Raw genomic sequence first — 13,532 nt, forward strand, 5'->3', positions numbered from 1 at the left:
GATATAGTAATATATATAGTAATATGGCCGCCCTTCTCCTCAGTGTGATATAGTAATATGGTCGCCCTTCTCCTCAGTGTGATATAGTAATATATATATAGTAATATGGCCGCCCTTCTCCTCAGTGTGATAGTAATATATATAGTAATATGGCCACCCTTCTCCTCAGTGTGATATAGTAATATGGTCGCCCTTCTCCTCAGTGATGATATAGTAATATATATAGTAATATGGCCGCCCTTCTCCTCAGTGAGATATAGTAATATATACAGTAATATGGCCGCCCTTCTCCTCAGTGTGATATAGTAATATGGTCGCCCTTCTCCTCAGTGTGATATAGTAATATATATAGTAATATGTCCGCCCTTCTCCTCAGTGTGATATAGTAATATATATATATATAGTAATATGGCCACCCTTCTCCTCAGTGTGATATAGTAATATATATAGTAATATGGCCGCCTTCTCCTCAGTGTGATAGTAATATATATAGTAATATGGCCGCTCTTCTCCTCAGTGTGATATAGTAATATGGCCGCCCTTCTCCTCAGTGTGATATAGTAATATATATAGTAATATGTCCGCCCTTCTCCTCAGTGTGATATAGTAATATATATAGTAATATGGCGGCCCTTCTCCTCAGTGTGATATAGTAATATTTATATAGTAATATGGCCGCCCTTCTCCTCAGTGTGATATAGTAATATGGCCGCCCTTCTCCTCAGTGTGATATAGTAATATATATATAATAGTAATATGGCCGCCCTTCTCCTCAGTGTGATAGTAATATATATAGTAATATGGCCGCCCTTCTCCTCATTGTGATATAGTAATATATATAGTAATATGGCCGCCCTTCTCCTCAGTGTGATATAGTAATATGGCCGCCCTTCTCCTCAGTGTGATATAGTAATATGGCCGCCCTTCTCCTCAGTGTGATATAGTAATATGGCCGCCCTTCTCCTCAGTGCAATATAGTAATATATATAATAGTAATATGGCCGCCCTTCTCCTCAGTGTGATATAGTAATATATATAGTAATATGGCCGCACTTCTCCTCAGTGTGATATAGTAATATATATATAGTAATATGGCCGCCCTTCTCCTCAGTGTGATATAGTAATATATATATAGTAATATGGCCGCCCTTCTCCTCAATGTGATATAGTAATATGGCCGCCCTTCTCCTCAGTGTGATATAGTAATATGGCCGCCCTTCTCCTCAGTGTGATATAGTAATATATATAGTAATATGGCCACCCTTCTCAGTGATGATATAGTAATATGGCCGCCCTTCTCCTCAGTGTGATGTAGTAATATATATAGTAATATGGCCGCCCTTCTCCTCAGTGTGATAGTAATATATATAGTAATATGGCCGCCCTTCTCCTCAGTGTGATATAGTAATATGGTCGCCCTTCTCCTCAGTGATGATATAGTAATATATATATAGTAATATGGCCGCCCTCCTCCTCGGTATGATATAGTTATATATATATATATATATATATATATATATATATATATATATATATATATATATATATATATATATATATATATATATAGTAATATGGCTGCCCTTCTCCTCAATGTGATATAGTAATATATATAGTAATATGGCCGCCCTTCTCCTCAGTGTGATATAGTAATACGGCCGCCCTTCTCCTCAGTGTGTTATAGTAATATATATAGTAATATGGCCGCTATTCTCCTCAGTGTGATATAGTAATATGGCCGCCCTTCTTCTCAGTGTGATATAGTAATATATATAGTAATATGGCCGCCCTTCTCCTCAGTGTGATATAGTAATATATTTAGTAATATAGCCGCCCTTCTCCTCAGTGTGATATAGTAATATATATATAGTAATATGTCCGCCCTTCTCCTCAGTGTGATATAGTAATATATATATATATATATAGTAATATGGCCGCCCTTCTCCTCAGTGTGATATAGTAATATGGCCGCCCTTCTCCTCAGTGTGATATAGTAATATATATATATATATATATATAGTAATATGGCCGCCTTCTCCTCAGTGTGATAGTAATATATATAGTAATATGGCCGCTCTTCTCCTCAGTGTGATATAGTAATATGGCCGCTCTTCTCCTCAGTGTGATATAGTAATATATATATAGTAATATGGCCGCCCTTCTCCTCAATGTGATATAGTAATATGGCCGCCCTTCTTCTCAGTGTGATATAGTAATATATATAGTAATATGGCCGCCCTTCTCCTCAGTGTGATATAGTAATATATTTAGTAATATAGCCGCCCTTCTCCTCAGTGTGATATAGTAATATATATATATAGTAATATGTCCGCCCTTCTCCTCAGTGTGATATAGTAATATATATGTAGTAATATGGCCGCCCTTCTCCTCAGTGTGATATAGTAATATGGCCGCCCTTCTCCTCAGTGTGATATAGTAATATATATATATATATATAGTAATATGGCCGCCTTCTCCTCAGTGTGATAGTAATATATATATAGTAATATGGCCGCTCTTCTCCTCAGTGTGATATAGTAATATATATATAGTAATATGGCCGCCCTTCTCCTCAATGTGATATAGTAATATGGCCGCCCTTCTTCTCAGTGTTATATAGTAATATATATAGTAATATGGCCGCCCTTCTCCTCAGTGTGATATAGTAATATATTTAGTAATATAGCCGCCCTTCTCCTCAGTGTGATATAGTAATATGGCCGCCCTTCTCCTCAGTGTGATATAGTAATATATTTAGTAATATAGCCGCCCTTCTCCTCAGTGTGATATAGTAATATATATATAGTAATATGTCCGCCCTTCTCCTCAGTGTGATATAGTAATATATATATAGTAATACGGCCGCCCTTCTCCTCAGTGTGATATAGTAATATATATATAGTAATATGGCCGCCTTCTCCTCAGTGTGATAGTAATATATATAGTAATACGGCCGCCCTTCTCCTCAGTGTGATGGTAATATATATATAGTAATATGGCCGCCTTCTCCTCAGTGTGATAGTAATATATATAGTAATATGGCCGCCCTTCTCCTCAGTGTGATATAGTAATATATATATATATATATATAGTAATATGGCCGCCCTTCTCCTCAGTGTGATATAGTAATATATATATAGTAATATGGCCGCCCTTCTCCTCAGTGTGATATAGTAATATGGCCGCACTTCTCCTCAGTGTGATATAGTAATATGGCCGCCCTTCTCCTCAATGTGATATAGTAATATATATATATATATATAGTAATATGGCTGCCCTTCTCCTCAGTGATGGTATAGTAATATATATTAATACGGCCGCCCTTCTCCTCAGTGTGATATAGTAATGTATATAGTAATACGGCCGCCCTTCTCCTCAGTGTGTTATAGTAATATATATAGTAATATGGCCGCTCTTCTCCTCAGTGTGATTTAGTAATATATATATATAGTAATACGGCCGCCCTCCTCCTCAGTGTGATATAGTAATATATATATATATATATATATATATATATATATATATATATAATAGTAATATGGCCGCCCTTCTCCTCAGTGTGATAGTAATATATATAGTAATATGGCCGCCCTTCTCCTCAGTGTGATATTGTAATATGGCCGCCCTTCTCCTCAGTGTGATGTAGTAATATATATAGTAATATGGCCGCCCTTCTCCTCAGTGTGATAGTAATATATATAGTAATATGGCCACCCTTCTCCTCAGTGTGATATAGTAATATGGCCGCCCTTCTCCTCAGTGTGATATAGTAATATGGCCGCCCTTCTCCTCAGTGTGATATAGTAATATATATATAGTAATATGGCCGCCCTTCTCCTCAGTGTGATATAGTAATATGGCCGCCCTTCTCCTCAGTGTGATATAGTAATATGGCAGCCTTCTCCTCAGTGTGATAGTAATATATATAGTAATATGGCCGCCCTTCTCCTCAGTGTGATATAGTAATATGGCCGCCCTTCTCCTCAGTGTGATATAGTAATATATATAGTAATATGGCCGCCCTTCTCCTCAGTGTGATATAGTAATATATATATATATAGTAATGTGGCCGCCCTTCTCCTCAGTGTGATATAGTAATATATATATATATATATAGTAATATGGCTGCCCTTCTCCTCAGTGTGATATAGTAATATATATATATAGTAATATGGCCGCCCTTCTCCTCAGTGATGATATAGTAATATATATAGTAATATGGCCGCCCTTCTCCTCAATGTGATATAGTAATATATATATATATATAGTAATATGGCTGCCCTTCTCCTCAGTGTGATATAGTAATACGGCCGCCCTTCTCCTCAGTGTGTTATAGTAATATATATAGTAATATGGCCGCCCTTCTCCTCAGTGTGATATAGTAATATATATATATATATATATATATATATAGTAATATGGCCGCCCTTCTCCTCAGTGTGATATAGTAATATATATATATAGTAATATGGCCGCTCTTCTCCTCAGTGTGATATAGTAATATATATAGTAATATGGCCGCCCTTCTCCTCAGTGTGATATAGTAATATATACAGTAATATGGCCGCCCTTCTCCTCAGTGTGATATAGTAATATATATAGTAATATGGCCGCCCTTCTCCTCAGTGTGATATAGTAATATATATAGTAATATGGCCGCCCTTCTCCTCAGTGTGATATGGTAATATATATAGTAATATGGCCGCCCTTCTCCTCAGTGTGATATAGTAATATATATAGTAATATGGCCGCCCTTCTCAGTGTGATATAGTAATATATATAGTAATATGGCCGCCCTTCTCCTCAGTGATGATATAGTAATATATATAGTAATACGGCCGCCCTTCTCCTCAGTGTGTTATAGTAATATATATAGTAATATGGCCGCCCTTCTCCTCAGTGTGATATAGTAATATATATATATATATATATATAGTAATATGGCCGCCCTTCTCCTCAGTGTGATATAGTAATATATATATATAGTAATATGGCCGCCCTTCTCCTCAGTGACGATATGGTAATATATATAGTAATATGGCTGCCCTTCTCCTCAGTGTGATATAGTAATATATATATATAGTAATATGGCCGCCCTTCTCCTCAGTGATGATATAGTAATATATATAGTAATATGGCTGCCCTTCTCCTCAGTGTGTGATAGTAATATATATATATATATATAGTAATACGGCCGCCCTTCTCCTCAGTGTGATATAGTAATATGGCCGCCCTTCTCCTCAGTGCGATATAGTAATATGTATAATAGTAATATGGCCGCCCTTCTCCTCAGTGTGATATAGTAATATATATAGTAATATGGCCGCCCTTCTCCTCAATGTGATATAGTAATATATATTGTAATATGGCGGCCCTTCTCCTCAGTGTGATATAGTAATATATATATAGTAATATGGCCGCCCTTCTCCTCAGTGTGATATAGTAATATATATATATATATAGTAATATGGCCGCCCTTCTCCTCAGTGTGATATAGTAATATGGCCGCCCTTCTCCTCAATGTGATATAGTAATATGGCCGCCCTTCTCCTCAATGTGATATAGTAATATATATATATATATATATATAGTAATATGGCCGCCCTTCTCCTCAGTGTGATATAGTAATATATGTAGTAATATGGCCGCCCTTCTCCTCAGTGTGATGTAGTAATATATATAGTAATATGGCCGCCCTTCTCCTCAGTGTGATATAGTAATATATATAGTAATATGGCCGCCCTTCTCCTCAGTGTGATATAGTAATATATATAGTAATATGGCCGCCCTTCTCCTCAGTGATGATATAGTAATATATATAGTAATATGGCCGCCCTTCTCCTCAGTGTGATATAGTAATATATATAGTAATATGGCTGCCCTTCTCCTCAGTGTGATATAGTAATATATATAGTAATATGGCCGCCCTTCTCCTCAGTGTGATATAGTAATATATATATATATATATAGTAATACGGCCGCCCTTCTCCTCAGTGTGATATAGTAATATGGCCGCCCTTCTCCTCAGTGCGATATAGTAATATGTATAATAGTAATACGGCCGCCCTTCTCCTCAGTGTGATATAGTAATATATATAGTAATATGGCCGCCCTTCTCCTCAATGTGATATAGTAATATATATTGTAATATGGCGGCCCTTCTCCTCAGTGTGATATAGTAATATATATATAGTAATATGGCCGCCCTTCTCCTCAGTGTGATATAGTAATATGGCCGCCCTTCTCCTCAATGTGATATAGTAATATATATATATAGTAATATGGCCGCCCTTCTCCTCAGTGTGAAATAGTAATATATGTAGTAATATGGCCGCCCTTCTCCTCAGTGTGATGTAGTAATATATATAGTAATATGGCCGCCCTTCTCCTCAGTGGTGATATAGTAATATATATAGTAATATGGCCGCCCTTCTCCTGAGTGTGATATAGTAATATATATAGTAATATGGCCGCCCTTCTCCTCAGTGTGATATAGTAATATATATAGTAATATGGCCGCCCTTCTCCTCAGTGATGATATAGTAATATATATAGTAATATGGCCGCCCTTCTCCTCAGTGTGATATAGTAATATATATAGTAATATGGCCGCCCTTCTCCTCAGTGTGATATAGTAATATATATATAGTAATATGGCCGCTCTTCTCCTCAGTGTGATATAGTAATATATATAGTAATATGGCAGCCTTCTCCTCAGTGTGATATAGTAATATATATAGTAATATGGCTGCCCTTCTCCTCAGTGTGATATAGTAATATATACAGTAATATGGCCGCTCTTCTCCTCAGTGTGATATAGTAATATATATAGTAATATGGCCGCTCTTCTCCTCAGTGTGATATAGTAATATATTTAGTAATATGGCCGCCCTTCTCCTCAGTGTGATATAGTAATATATATATAGTAATATGGCCGCTCTTCTCCTTAGTGTGATATAGTAATATATATAGTAATATGGCCGCCCTTCTCCGTGTGATATAGTAATATACACTCACTGGCCACTTTATTAGGTACACCTGTCCAACTTCTTGTTAACACTTAATTTCTAATCAGCCAATCACATGGCGGCAACTCAGTGCATTTAGGCATGTAGACATGGTCAAGACAATCTCCTGCAGTTCAAACCGAGCATCAGTATGGGGAAGAAAGGTGATTTGAGTGCCTTTGAACGTGGCATGGTTGTTGGTGCCAGAAGGGCTGGTCTGAGTATTTCAGAAACTGCTGATCTACTGGGATTTTCACGCACAACCATCTCTAGGGTTTACAGAGAATGGTCCGAAAAAGAAAAAAAATCCAGTGAGCGGCAGTTCTGTGGGCGGAAATGCCTTGTTGATGCCAGAGGTCAGAGGAGAATGGGCAGACTGGTTCGAGCTGATAGAAAGGCAACAGTGACTCAAATCGCCACCCGTTACAACCAAGGTAGGCCTAAGAGCATCTCTGAACGCACAGTGCGTCGAACTTTGAGGCAGATGGGCTACAGCAGCAGAAGACCACACCGGGTACCACTCCTTTCAGCTAAGAACAGGAAACTGAGGCTACAATTTGTACAAGCTCATCGAAATTGGACAGTAGAAGATTGGAAAAACGTTGCTTGGTCTGATGAGTCTCGATTTCTGCTGCGACATTCGGATGGTAGGGTCAGAATTTGGCGTAAACAACATGAAAGCATGGATCCATCCTGCCTTGTATGGAGCATCTTTGGGATGTGCAGCCGACAAATCTGCGGCAACTGTGTGATGCCATCATGTCAATATGGACCAAAATCTCTGAGGAATGCTTCCAGCACCTTGTTGAATCTATGCCACGAAGAATTGAGGCAGTTCTGAAGGCAAAAGGGGGTCCAACCCGTTACTAGCATGGTGTACCTAATAAAGTGGCCGGTGAGTGTATATATATATATATATATATATATATATATAGTAATATGGCCGCCCTTCTCCTCAGTGATGATATAGTAATATATATATATAGCAATATGGCCGCCCTTCTCCTCAGTGATGATATAGTAATATATATAGTAATACGGCCGCCCTTCTCAGTGTGATATAGTAATATATATAGTAATATGGCCGCCCTTCTCCTCAGTGTGATATAGTAATATGGCCGCACTTCTCCTCAGTGTGATATAGTAATATGGCCGCACTTCTCCTCAGTGTGATATAGTAATATATATAGTAATATGGCCGCCATTCTCCTCAGTGTGATAAAGTAATATATATAGCAATATGGCCGCCCTTCTCCTCCGTGATGATATAGTTATATATATATATATATATATATATATATATATATATATATATATATATATATATATAGTAATATGGCTGCCCTTCTCCTCAGTGATGATATAGTAATATATATAGTAATACGGCCGCCCTTCTCAGTGTGATATAGTAATATATATAGTAATATGGCCGCCCTTCTCCTCAGTGTGATATAGTAATATGGCCGCACTTCTCCTCAGTGTGATATAGTAATATGGCCGCACTTCTCCTCAGTGTGATATAGTAATATATATAGTAATATGGCCGCACTTCTCCTCAGTGTGATATAGTAATATATATAGTAATATGGCCGCCCTTCTCCTCAGTGTGATATAGTAATATATATAGTAATATGGCCGCCCTTCTCCTCAGTGATGATATAGTAATATATATAGTAATATGGCCGCTCTTCTCCTCAGTGTGATATAGTAATATATATAGTAATATGGCCGCACTTTTCCTCAGTGTGATATAGTAATATATAGTAATATGGCCGCACTTCTCCTCAGTGTGATATAGTAATATATATAGTAATATGGCCGCCATTCTCCTCAGTGTGATATAGTAATATATATAGTAATATGGCCGCCATTCTCCTCAGTGTGATATAGTAATATATATAGTAATATGGCCGCTCTTCTCCTCAGTGTGATATAGTAATATGGCCGCCCTTCTCCTCAGTGTGATATGGTAATATATATAGTAATACGGCCGCTCTTTTCAGTGTGATATAGTAATATGGCCGCCCTTCTCCTCAGTGTGATATAGTAATATGGCCGCACTTCTCCTCAGTGTGATATAGTAATATATATAGTAATATGGCCGCACTTCTCCTCAGTGTGATATAGTAATATATATATAGTAATATGGCCGCCCTTCTCCTCAGTGTGATATAGTAATATACAGTGGGGCAAAAAAGTATTTAGTCAGTCAGCAATAGTGCAAGTTCCACCACTTAAAAAGATGAGAGGCGTCTGTAATTTACATCATAGGTAGACCTCAACTATGGGAGACAAACTGAGAAAAAAAAATCCAGAAAATCACATTGTCTGTTTTTTTATCATTTTATTTGCATTTTATGGTGGAAAATAAGTATTTGGTCAGAAACAAAATTTCATCTCAATACTTTGTAATATATCCTTTGTTGGCAATGACAGAGGTCAAACGTTTTCTGTAAGTCTTCACAAGGTTGCCACACACTGTTGTTGGTATGTTGGCCCATTCCTCCATGCAGATCTCCTCTAGAGCAGTGATGTTTTTGGCTTTTCACTTGGCAACACGGACTTTCAACTCCCTCCAAAGGTTTTCTATAGGGCTGAGATCTGGAGACTGGCTAGGCCACTCCAGGACCTTGAAATGCTTCTTACGAAGCCACTCCTTCGTTGCCCTGGCGGTGTGTTTTGGATTATTGTCATGTTGAAAGACCCAGCCACGTTTCAACTTCAATGCCCTTGCTGATGGAAGGAGGTTTGCACTCAAAATCTCACGATACATGGCCCCATTCATTCTTTCATGTACCCGGATCAGTCGTCCTGGCCCTTTTGCAGAGAAACAGCCCCAAAGCATGATGTTTCCACCACCATGCTTTACAGTAGGTATGGTGTTTGGAGGAAAAAGAATACTGAGTTGCATCCATCAAACACGACAAGTTGTGTTTCTACCAAACAGTTCCAGTTTGGTTTCATCAGACCATAGGACATTCTCCCAAAACTCCTCTGGATCATCCAAATGCTCTCTAGCAAACTTCAGACGGGCCCGGACATGTACTGGCTTAAGCAGTGGGACATGTCTGGCACTGCAGGATCTGAGTCCATGGTGGCGTAGTGTGTTACTTATGGTAGGCCTTGTTACATTGGTCCCAGCTCTCTGCAGTTCATTCACTAGGTCCCCCCGCGTGGTTCTGGGATTTTTGCTCACCGTTCTTGTGATCATTCTGACCCCACGGGGTGGGATTTTGCGTGGAGCCCCAGATCGAGGGAGATTATCAGTGGTCTTGAATGTCTTCCATTTTCTAATTATTGCTCCGACTGTTGATTTCTTCACTCCAAGCTGGTTGGCTATTGCAGATTCAGTCTTCCCAGACTGGTGCAGGGCTACAATTTTGTTTCTGGTGTCCTTTGACAGCTCTTTGGTCTTCACCATAGTGGAGTTTGGAGTCAGACTGTTTGAGGGTGTGCACAGGTGTCTTTTTATACTGATAACAAGTTTAAACAGGAGCCATTACTACAGGCAATGAGTGGAGGACAGAGGAGCCTCTTAAAGAAGAAGTTACAGGTCTGTGAGAGCCAGAAATCTGGATTGTTTGTTTCTGACCAAATACTTATTTTCCACCATAAAATGCAAATAAAATGATAAAAAAAACAGACCATGTGATTTTCTGGATTTTTTTTTTTCTCAGTTTGTCTCCCATAGTTGAGGTCTACCTATGATAAAAAGATGAGAGGCGTCTGTAATTTACAAGTGGTGGAACTTGCACTATTCCTGACTGACTAAATACTTTTTTGTCCCACTGTATATAGTAATATGGCCGCCCTTCTCAGTGTGATATAGTAATATGGCCGCCCTTCTCCTCAGTGATGATATAGTAATATATATATAGTAATATGGCCGCCCTTCTCCTCAGTGTGATATAGTAATATATATATAGTAATATGGCCGCTCTTCTCCTCAGTGTGATATAGTAATATGGCCGCCCTTCTCCTCAGTGTGATATGGTAATATATGTAGTAATATGGCCGCCCTTCTCCTCAGTGATGATATAGTAATATATATAGTAATATGGCCGCCCTTCTCCTCAGTGTGATATAGTAATATATATAGTAATATGGCCGCCCTTCTCCTCAGTGTGATATAGTAATATGGCCGCCCTTCTCCTCAGTGTGATATGGTAATATATATAGTAATATGGCCGCCCTTCTCAGTGATGATATAGTAATATATATAGTAATATGGCCGTCCTTCTCCTCCGTGTGATATAGTAATATGGCCGCCCTTCTCCTCAGTGTGATATAGTAATATATATAGTAATATGGCCGCCCTTCTCCTCAGTGTGATATAGTAATATATATAGTAATATGGCCGTCCTTCTCCTCAGTGTGATATAGTAATATATATAGTAATATGGCCGCCCTTCTCCTCAGTGTGATATGGTAATATATATAGTAATATGGCCGCCCTTCTCCTCAGTGTGATATAGTAATATATATAGTAATATGGCCGCCCTTCTCCTCAGTGTGATATAGTAATATGGCCGCCCTTCTCCTCAGTGTGATATGGTAATATGGCCGCCCTTCTCCTCAGTGTGATATAGTAATATATATAGTAATATGGCCGCCCTTCTCCTCAGTGTGATATAGTAATATATATAGTAATATGGCCGTCCTTCTCCTCAGTGTGATATAGTAATATATATATAGTAATATGGCCGCCCTTCTCCTCAGTGTGATATGGTAATATATATAGTAATATGGCCGCCCTTCTCCTCAGTGTGATATAGTAATATATATAGTAATATGGCCGCCCTTCTCCTCAGTGTGATATAGTAATATGGCCGCCCTTCTCCTCAGTGTGATATGGTAATATGGCCGCCCTTCTCCTCAGTGTGATATGGTAATATATATAGTAATATGGCCGCCCTTCTCAGTGATGATATAGTAATATATATAGTAATATGGCCGTCCTTCTCCTCCGTGTGATATAGTAATATGGCCGCCCTTCTCCTCAGTGTGATATAGTAATATATATAGTAATATGGCCGCCCTTCTCCTCAGTGTGATATAGTAATATATATAGTAATATGGCCGTCCTTCTCCTCAGTGTGATATAGTAATATATATAGTAATATGGCCGCCCTTCTCCTCAGTGTGATATGGTAATATATATAGTAATATGGCCGCCCTTCTCCTCAGTGTGATATAGTAATATATATAGTAATATGGCCGCCCTTCTCCTCAGTGTGATATAGTAATATGGCCGCCCTTCTCCTCAGTGTGATATGGTAATATATATAGTAATATGGCCGCCCTTCTCAGTGATGATATAGTAATATATATAGTAATATGGCCGTCCTTCTCCTCCGTGTGATATAGTAATATATATAGTAATATGGCCGCCCTTCTCCTCAGTGTGATGTAGTAATATATATAGTAATATGGCCGCCCTTCTCCTCAGTGTGATATAGTAATATATATATAGTAATATGGCCGTCCTTCTCCTCAGTGTGATATAGTAATATATATATAGTAATATGGCCGCCCTTCTCCTCAGTGTGATATAGTAATATATAGTAATATGGCCGCTCTTCTCCTCAGTGTGATATAGTAATATGGCCGCTCTTCTCCTCAGTGTGATATAGTAATATATATATATAGTAATATGGCTGCCCTTCTCCTCAGTGTGATATAGTAATATATATAGTAATATGGCCGCCCTTCTCCTCAGTGTGATATAGTAATATATATAGTAATATGGCCGCCCTTCTCCTCAGAAGGGCGGCCATATTACTATATCACACTGAGGAGAAGGGCGGCCATATTACTATATCACACTGAGGAGAAGGACGGCCATATTACTATATATATTACCATATCACACTGAGAAGGGCGGCCATATTACTATATCACACTCAGTGTGATATGGTAATATATATAGTAATATGGCCGTCCTTCTCCTCCGTGTGATATAGTAATATATATAGTAATATGGCCGCCCTTCTCCTCAGTGTGATATAGTAATATATATAGTAATATGGCCGCCCTTCTCCTCAGTGTGATGTAGTAATATATATAGTAATATGGCCGCCCTTCTCCTCAGTGTGATATAGTAATATATATATAGTAATATGGCCGCCTTTCTCCTCAGTGTGATATAGTAATATGGCCGCCCCCCTCCTTAGTGACAATATAATACCTCTGAGCACTGAACACCTTGTACTTCTGTGTCTTGCTCAGTGGTGGTCGGGCTCAGCCTCCTCACCTCGGCCGTGTCTCTGAGCACTGAACACCTTGTACTTCTGTGTCTTGCTCAGAGGTGGTTGGGGTCAGCCTCCTCACCTCGGCCGTGTCTCTGAGCACTGAACACCTTGTACTTCTGTGTCTTGCTCAGTGGTGGTCGGGTTCAGCCTCCTCACCTCGGCCGTGTCTCTGAGCACTGAACACCTTGTACTTCTGTGTCTTGCTCAGTGATGGTCGGGCTCAGCCTCCTCACCTCGGCCGTGTCTCTGAGCACTGAACACCTTGTACTTCTGT

General features: G+C 38.8%; 1 protein-coding gene across 3 annotated transcripts in view; it reads left to right on the plus strand.

Moving 5' to 3' along the window:
• Nucleotides 1-13,532, plus strand: part of LOC143793457 (uncharacterized) — an 83,114-nt gene that overhangs the window by 61,324 nt on the left and 8,258 nt on the right. The gene's annotated exons all lie outside the window — the stretch shown is intronic.

The sequence above is a fragment of the Ranitomeya variabilis genome, chromosome 1, assembly GCF_051348905.1.
Source record: "Ranitomeya variabilis isolate aRanVar5 chromosome 1, aRanVar5.hap1, whole genome shotgun sequence".
NCBI classification, from domain to species: Eukaryota; Metazoa; Chordata; class Amphibia; order Anura; family Dendrobatidae; genus Ranitomeya; species Ranitomeya variabilis.